At 48.3% G+C, this 6,191-nt stretch overlaps 1 long non-coding RNA gene across 1 annotated transcript; it reads left to right on the forward strand.

Moving 5' to 3' along the window:
- Nucleotides 1-2,379: 2,379 nt before the first annotated feature.
- On the forward strand, nt 2,380-3,434 carry LOC122218927. Its single transcript, XR_006202173.1, has 2 exons — nt 2,380-2,453; nt 3,151-3,434. It is a non-coding gene; the product is annotated as an uncharacterized LOC122218927 (long non-coding RNA).
- Nucleotides 3,435-6,191: the final 2,757 nt, after the last annotated feature.

Genomic DNA, 6,191 nt, shown 5'->3' on the forward strand with positions numbered 1-6,191 from the left:
TAGTTATACTAGTTACCAGGTGAATGATATACATCACAAGAATTCTGAGTTCTGATGGGAAGAAGTTTGCTGAAGGGAAACGTGAGAAGCTGACACTGACCTTGAATGGTGAGTTGATGTCTGGAGCAACGGAGGGAACCTTCCAGAAGGCAGAATGGGTTCCTTCATTGCTGCTGCTCTCCTGTGCCAGATGCTGGCCTAGCCTTGGGCAGGCAGAAACGCTCCCAGGGGGTTCAGATCTGGCACAGCCATAATTTACACTGTACCACAGCATAGCTTTTAGGGGGCCTGGACAAAATGCCTCGGACGTAAAACGCATAATAGCATCATAATCACAGTTAATTGATTATATATTTAATATTTTCCAGGTTTTTTACCCGTGTCGTAGAATTAAAAATTCACAATAACCATGGGAAGTGGGCCATTATTGTCACGGATTCAGAGGTGGGCAAAAATGCAGTTTTCAAGTGATGGTCAGGATCTTAAGTGCCGGTAGGAAGAGACTCATATGAGGTGCTTCTGGAAAAGTGCCTGCCCTGGGACCCCCCCCCCCCCCCCCCCCCCTGCAGGTTCCCATTTCAGGAGTCTGCAGCAGGGTCTGGGTGTTGGGGCAGTGGTGGTGGTCACGGCTGTCTGTGGTTTGATTGTTTAAATCTTTCCGGTGGTATAAATGCGCAGCCAGGGGGCAGAATTCCTGGCGTACAGGGACCAAAGAACGGTTCAGGGCGATACGTCTAATCCGTTGCAAAGTGAGGGTTTGGACACAGGGTCCGCCTTGAACGTCTGTCGTTCCCTCAGGCAGCCGCTGGAAGGTCGGAGGTACGCAGCGACAGAGCACTGTTAACGAGGGGTGTGTGTGTCGTGTGTGTGTGTCAGGGGTGGGGGTCACACCCGGAAAAGATACATTCAGGCAATACCGAGTCCTGCGGTTTGGCTGACCAGAGAACTTAGGACGTGGGGAAGGAAATAAGGCCGGGAGAGGGGCTGAGGCCTGCGTTTCAGATGCCTTATGCCGGGCACCCCTAGGGCACCACAGGAGCGGAAGCGAACACGGCAGCCTTTGTTCAGGCCGCGGGGAACGCCCGAACCGTGGTCCAGGTAGACGGTCGATACCGCAAGGCCGAGCGCAGGGTTTTGCTGGACGCAAATCTGTTTGAAACGGAGGGGAAGACACGTGGGGGGAGGAGGGGCAGGAGAGTGAGCCGGGAACGCTCGCAGGGCCCGTTCTCCACCTCCGGATGGACGCGCTCCGAAGGATCACATCCACGCTGCTCAGCACATCACAGAATGGACCACGGTGTTTACGGGATGACAGGGCTTCCTTGTCACCACAGGCCGCAGCTCCGCCTGTCAGGGGCCGGCGACCCGCCTTCCTAAGACGGGGGCCAGGACCGCATCAGCAGGAGACCTCGTGCTCGCTGCTCGCTCTCGCGGCCCGGCTGCGGGAGAGACGAGACCCCACGGGCCCCGGGCCGAGACCCGCCCCTGGGTGGGCCCCCCCACCCCACACCCCCCCACCGCCGGGCCCCCCCACCCCACACCCCCCCACCGCCAAGCTCCGGGCCCCAAGCCGAGGCAGAGGGAGAGCCCCAGAAGGAGGCCAGTCTGTGTTAATTAGGATCTTGTGTTGAATATTCTCCGCTCCTCCCGACCCGCGTCTCCCTGCCTTAACGGCTGTTCTGACTTTCAGCCACGTGACTCTGCCCCTCCTCTTTGCTCCTTTTTCTGCCCGGATCCCCACCGGGAACGGGCTCAGGGGCGTCCGGGGAGCGTCAGGAATGTCGCCCCTGTTCTGAGCTTCTGTGAAATGACGGTGGAGTGGGTGGTGTGGCTGTAATAGGTCTTTAGAAAAGAATGCATTGATTTCTCCGCGGATTTTTTTAAAGGCTTTGGGACACGACTGAGGGAATGGCTAATTACTATTTATGACTGTTTCATTCGGAGCTAATTGCCGGAGCTGCTGCAGACGCCGGGGCCCTCACTGCCGCTCTGCACCAAATGTGCAAACAGTAATAAAATGGTCGATGGGGGCCGATTCTTTGCACAACACTCCTGGAACGGGAGTCTGTGTGCATGTGCGTGCGTGTGTCAATGCATGTGTATGTGGACACACAGGCACGCACTTTCACAGATTTCAAGAGGCCGTACTGCACTCATTTGAGACACAAAACAACTAAGGGATTTTATGCTCCCCACGCCCCACCCCCCGCCCCCGCACCGGGTTGATCAAACGAGCAGGGACAGTGAGTGTATGGAAAAGTCAGCTGGATTCATCAAAGTTTGATTAAAGTAAAAGGAAAAATGTAGGAGTGTTAAATGGAGACTGGAGGGGTTTCCCCAAGTTATGCTTTGGTTTTCCTTTAATTGATTTTCCTACTTAGTGTGAACTCAAGACGGCTGCAGTTTACGTGGGGCGTGTTCCTGGATGCTGCCGGCAGAGCCCTGCACATCTGGTAAGCAGCTTTTGGTCTGGTGGTGAAAGATGTTCCCAATGTGTGTCCCCAGTCCCCCGAGCACCGACCTTCCTCCACACGGGTGTGAGACAACAGTGCGGAAATACAGACACAGGCGTGGCTGGGGGAGAATAGAAACGAGGGCGGCCTCAGGACGGTGTGCTGAGTCCCTGTTGCAAACTAAGGGGAATAGTCTCGTGGTCCAGAACCATTTCCAGACAGGGCCATTGTTTTTTTTCTAGCTGCCCTCCTATGCTCAGGAAAGCTTGGCTTTTTATTTTTTATTTTTGGAAGGAAAGAGGAGAGTGTATCCATCAAGGGTATATATGAGAGTCTCACTAACTGATAGCCCAATCTAACACTCGTGAAATGTTGGTTTGTTTAGCGGTAAGAACTGTGCGTCTCCACACTGTATGTAACAGGGTGAATTAATAAGCATCTCGTTGGTGAGACCCAGCCTCTGCTTGGTTTGACTTCTGCAAGGGCCTGGGAAAGACATCCGGCAGGATTGTCCACGTAGGGCAAGGACCGGGAAGTGCTTGGAACTGAGACAGAAGCAGCTGCCTGGCCCTGGAGCGGGGGCAGAGGGTGCTGAAGCTGGCAAGGGTTTTCCTGAAAGGGACATTTAAGAAAGACTGGCAGGCTGCTCCTGCCCAGGTCCCTGGAACAGGCAATGTTTGGGGGTGTATTCCTGCAGATGGATCCCAAGCTCCTGGGCTCCCAGGCTGACAGAGGTGCCTGGTGTTCAACGCTGACCCAGATGCAGAGTTGAGCTCTTCTAAGGAAACCTGGGGATCAACAAGGAGGAACACAAAAGGGAACCATAACAGCCGAGACTAGGGGGGCTGTCAAGACCAGTGCCCAGCCCCATCGTTGGTGATCCGGGGAGGGAGCATTCTTACAATCTGAATGCAGTGGAATTTCTTTCCGTCATTGAGACAAGGTTTCAGAGTCAAAAATAAGTTTACTTGGAAAATTTAAGTAATGTGATTTTTTTTTTTTTTTTGCACCTGAGAGTGGTAAATTAAAATCCATACCCATCATGCATGTTTAGAATTCAATAACAACAAAAAGGAAATATATACACAGGCCTGGTTTAGGGTCACAGATTCACTGAAATAATGCCTCCCGGTTGTCAATCGGTATCCCGGTTACCGATAATGATTATTCTCTTTAGTTTGAATCTCACAGACCCTTTTGGGTTTTGTGAAGGATGCTAGCATTATAAAGCTAAATATGGCCAAGTTCCTCGTAAGGCACATTCAGACTAGTGGGGAAGACGGACATGTGAACAGAAGATTTGCACGTGATGTCATAAGCATGTAATAAGACTGCAGAGCTGAACATTTTTCCTTTTTAATTGTCATTTCTATGAACATCTGAGTTTAAAGTACTTGTATATGTTCAATATGCCCGCCTTTTCCCTAGGGATTAGATTCCACTATTGTGCTATTTGAAAATACTATGTTTATACATTTATAAAATGTATATTGAAATACTTTTTTTTTTTTTTTTTTTTGGTAAGCCCATTCTAACAAAATGTGTATTAGTTCTCTAGGGCTGCTGTAACAAAGGGCCACATACTGGCTTAAACGACAGAAATCTATTGTGTTCCTGTTCCGGAGGCCCCAAGTCCAAGACTGGGGACCAGGAAGCGCGTGCCACTGAAGTTTCTGGGGATGGATCTGTTCAGGCTTGTCCCCTAACTTCTGATAATTAATTGGCCTGTGGCAGCATATCTCCAATCTGCAGGGGGTATTCTCCCTGATTGTGTCTAAATCTCTCCTTTTAATGAAGACACGGGTCATACTGGGTAGGCATCCCGCTCTAGTATGACCCCATTTAACTCACTACATCATCAATGACCCTATTTCCAAGTAAGGTTGTACTCTCAGGTACTGGAGATTAGAATTTCCACATAGGATTGGGAGGGAGGGGTACAATTCATTCCTTAACAGAGGGTATCATTTCTTTGCTCTCCTATTGACAATCTTTTATTCCTCCAGAGAACTCTGCTTTGAATTGGTTCACCATGCTCTAACTGGGTCCAACATTTACGCCATCTCTCTGTGTGAAATGTCTAACTAGCATTATTTACAGAGGCACAGTGCAATGCCTATTCTAGGAAAGGTCTTTAGGTAAAGAGTGAGTTAGTGTTTTCCATTTTCCTGCTCCCACCTGCCTACTTCTGGTGGCTTTCAGGATGTCCATCTGCATTTCCTGGAACAACTGTGGAGGACTGTATGAAACTAGGATAGATGGTTTTCTTTTCTCTGAGTCTCAAAGATAGTTGAAATTGACTGCTTCCCTCTTGGAGCACTTTTATTGATTGTTGGTGATGGTCACTACTGGGAACCTTGCAAGTCAAGGTGAGCCTTCACTGGTGGGGTGCATCTCTGCTCTAGCCATTGGTTCCCTTGTTTTTTAAAGTAGCTCTTAGAAATCTAACATGTAGTTCAATTTGTAGTTACTTAGCATATGCTTCCTACACGCTGTCCCCTCTCAGTAGCTCTGTCACATAGGAAGCAAGAACAGACAACCTCGTCTTCCTCTCCTTCATGGCCAGCCTGCATCTGTTCATTGTAAACACCTGCCCATCTGTCGCTCAATGTAATACAGTCACTTCTGTCTTCCTCCACAGCTGCTTTAGTTTTCTTAGGCCTAAACCAGGCACTAGATTCTGTGATTCTCCTGAAAGCAGTGGAACACATTCACAATGGTCTGGATGCTCTTCTTACCTGTCCAGACATACACAAGACAGTTCTTCATCGGAACAGTGGGAGGTAGTCCCACAGCAAAACAAATCCTCTCTCCAAAAATAGTTATGGCCGCCAAGTCTCACTTTCTGACATCTTTTTACAATACATGCCCCTTTTTTTGGTACATTAGCCACATTTCCATAACCAAGTTGAAGGCCTTGCATACTCGCTGCTATTACATATTCTTTATTCACAGAGTATCTTAAAATGTGTTATATTTTTGAATCTCAATAACCCTATTAGATAGGAGGGCGGGTAATAGTATCCACATTTGACAGATGAGGAAAAGGAGGTCCAGATACAAATAACTGGTAGAAATACAGATGGCAGCTAAGTTAGAATGGAACTGGGCCTGGAAACTTGACTTTCTGGTCATGTTCAAACAATACGTGGTTTTCGATAAGAATCACGCAGCCCCAGGAAGAGTTGGTAGATGTGGGGGAAGCGATAGAATGGAGGAAGGGAAATAGGAAATTTACAAAAAAAGCACAAAAACAGTCTTCCAATATGTTGATTTGCTTCTCGTTGCATTCATGGTATTTCTAATAGAGGAGTTTGTGAGATTTTTATATTTTTCAAGAAAATGGCAGGAGCCAAAGACTGAGGAAAGCTACACTCAAATACTCTCTTTCACTGGATCTATGGCCTTCATCAGCTCCCATCGCCAGCCAGGATTAACACACACTGATGGTATGCAATGCACCTTGCCACGATGACGTTTATGCTGAGAGAAAGGGCGAATTTCTTATTCCAGTTTAGCTTTTTAAAAAATTATCAAAGGTATTTTAAAATCAGAGGTAATAAAGAATTTTAAGGCTTAAAACCCCACGGAAGTTTCCTTTTCAAAAAAAGCTGAAGAGGTAACTAAACAAAAATAAACCATAAACATGAACTCTTCCTCCTCCTCCTGCCCCTCCTCCACCCTAAGCCCCTCTGATTTCTCTGGTTTATTTTAAGCCCACGGAGAACAAAACCCTTG

This window comes from Panthera leo, chromosome B2 (assembly GCF_018350215.1).
Source record: "Panthera leo isolate Ple1 chromosome B2, P.leo_Ple1_pat1.1, whole genome shotgun sequence".
Classification (NCBI taxonomy): Eukaryota; Metazoa; Chordata; class Mammalia; order Carnivora; family Felidae; genus Panthera; species Panthera leo.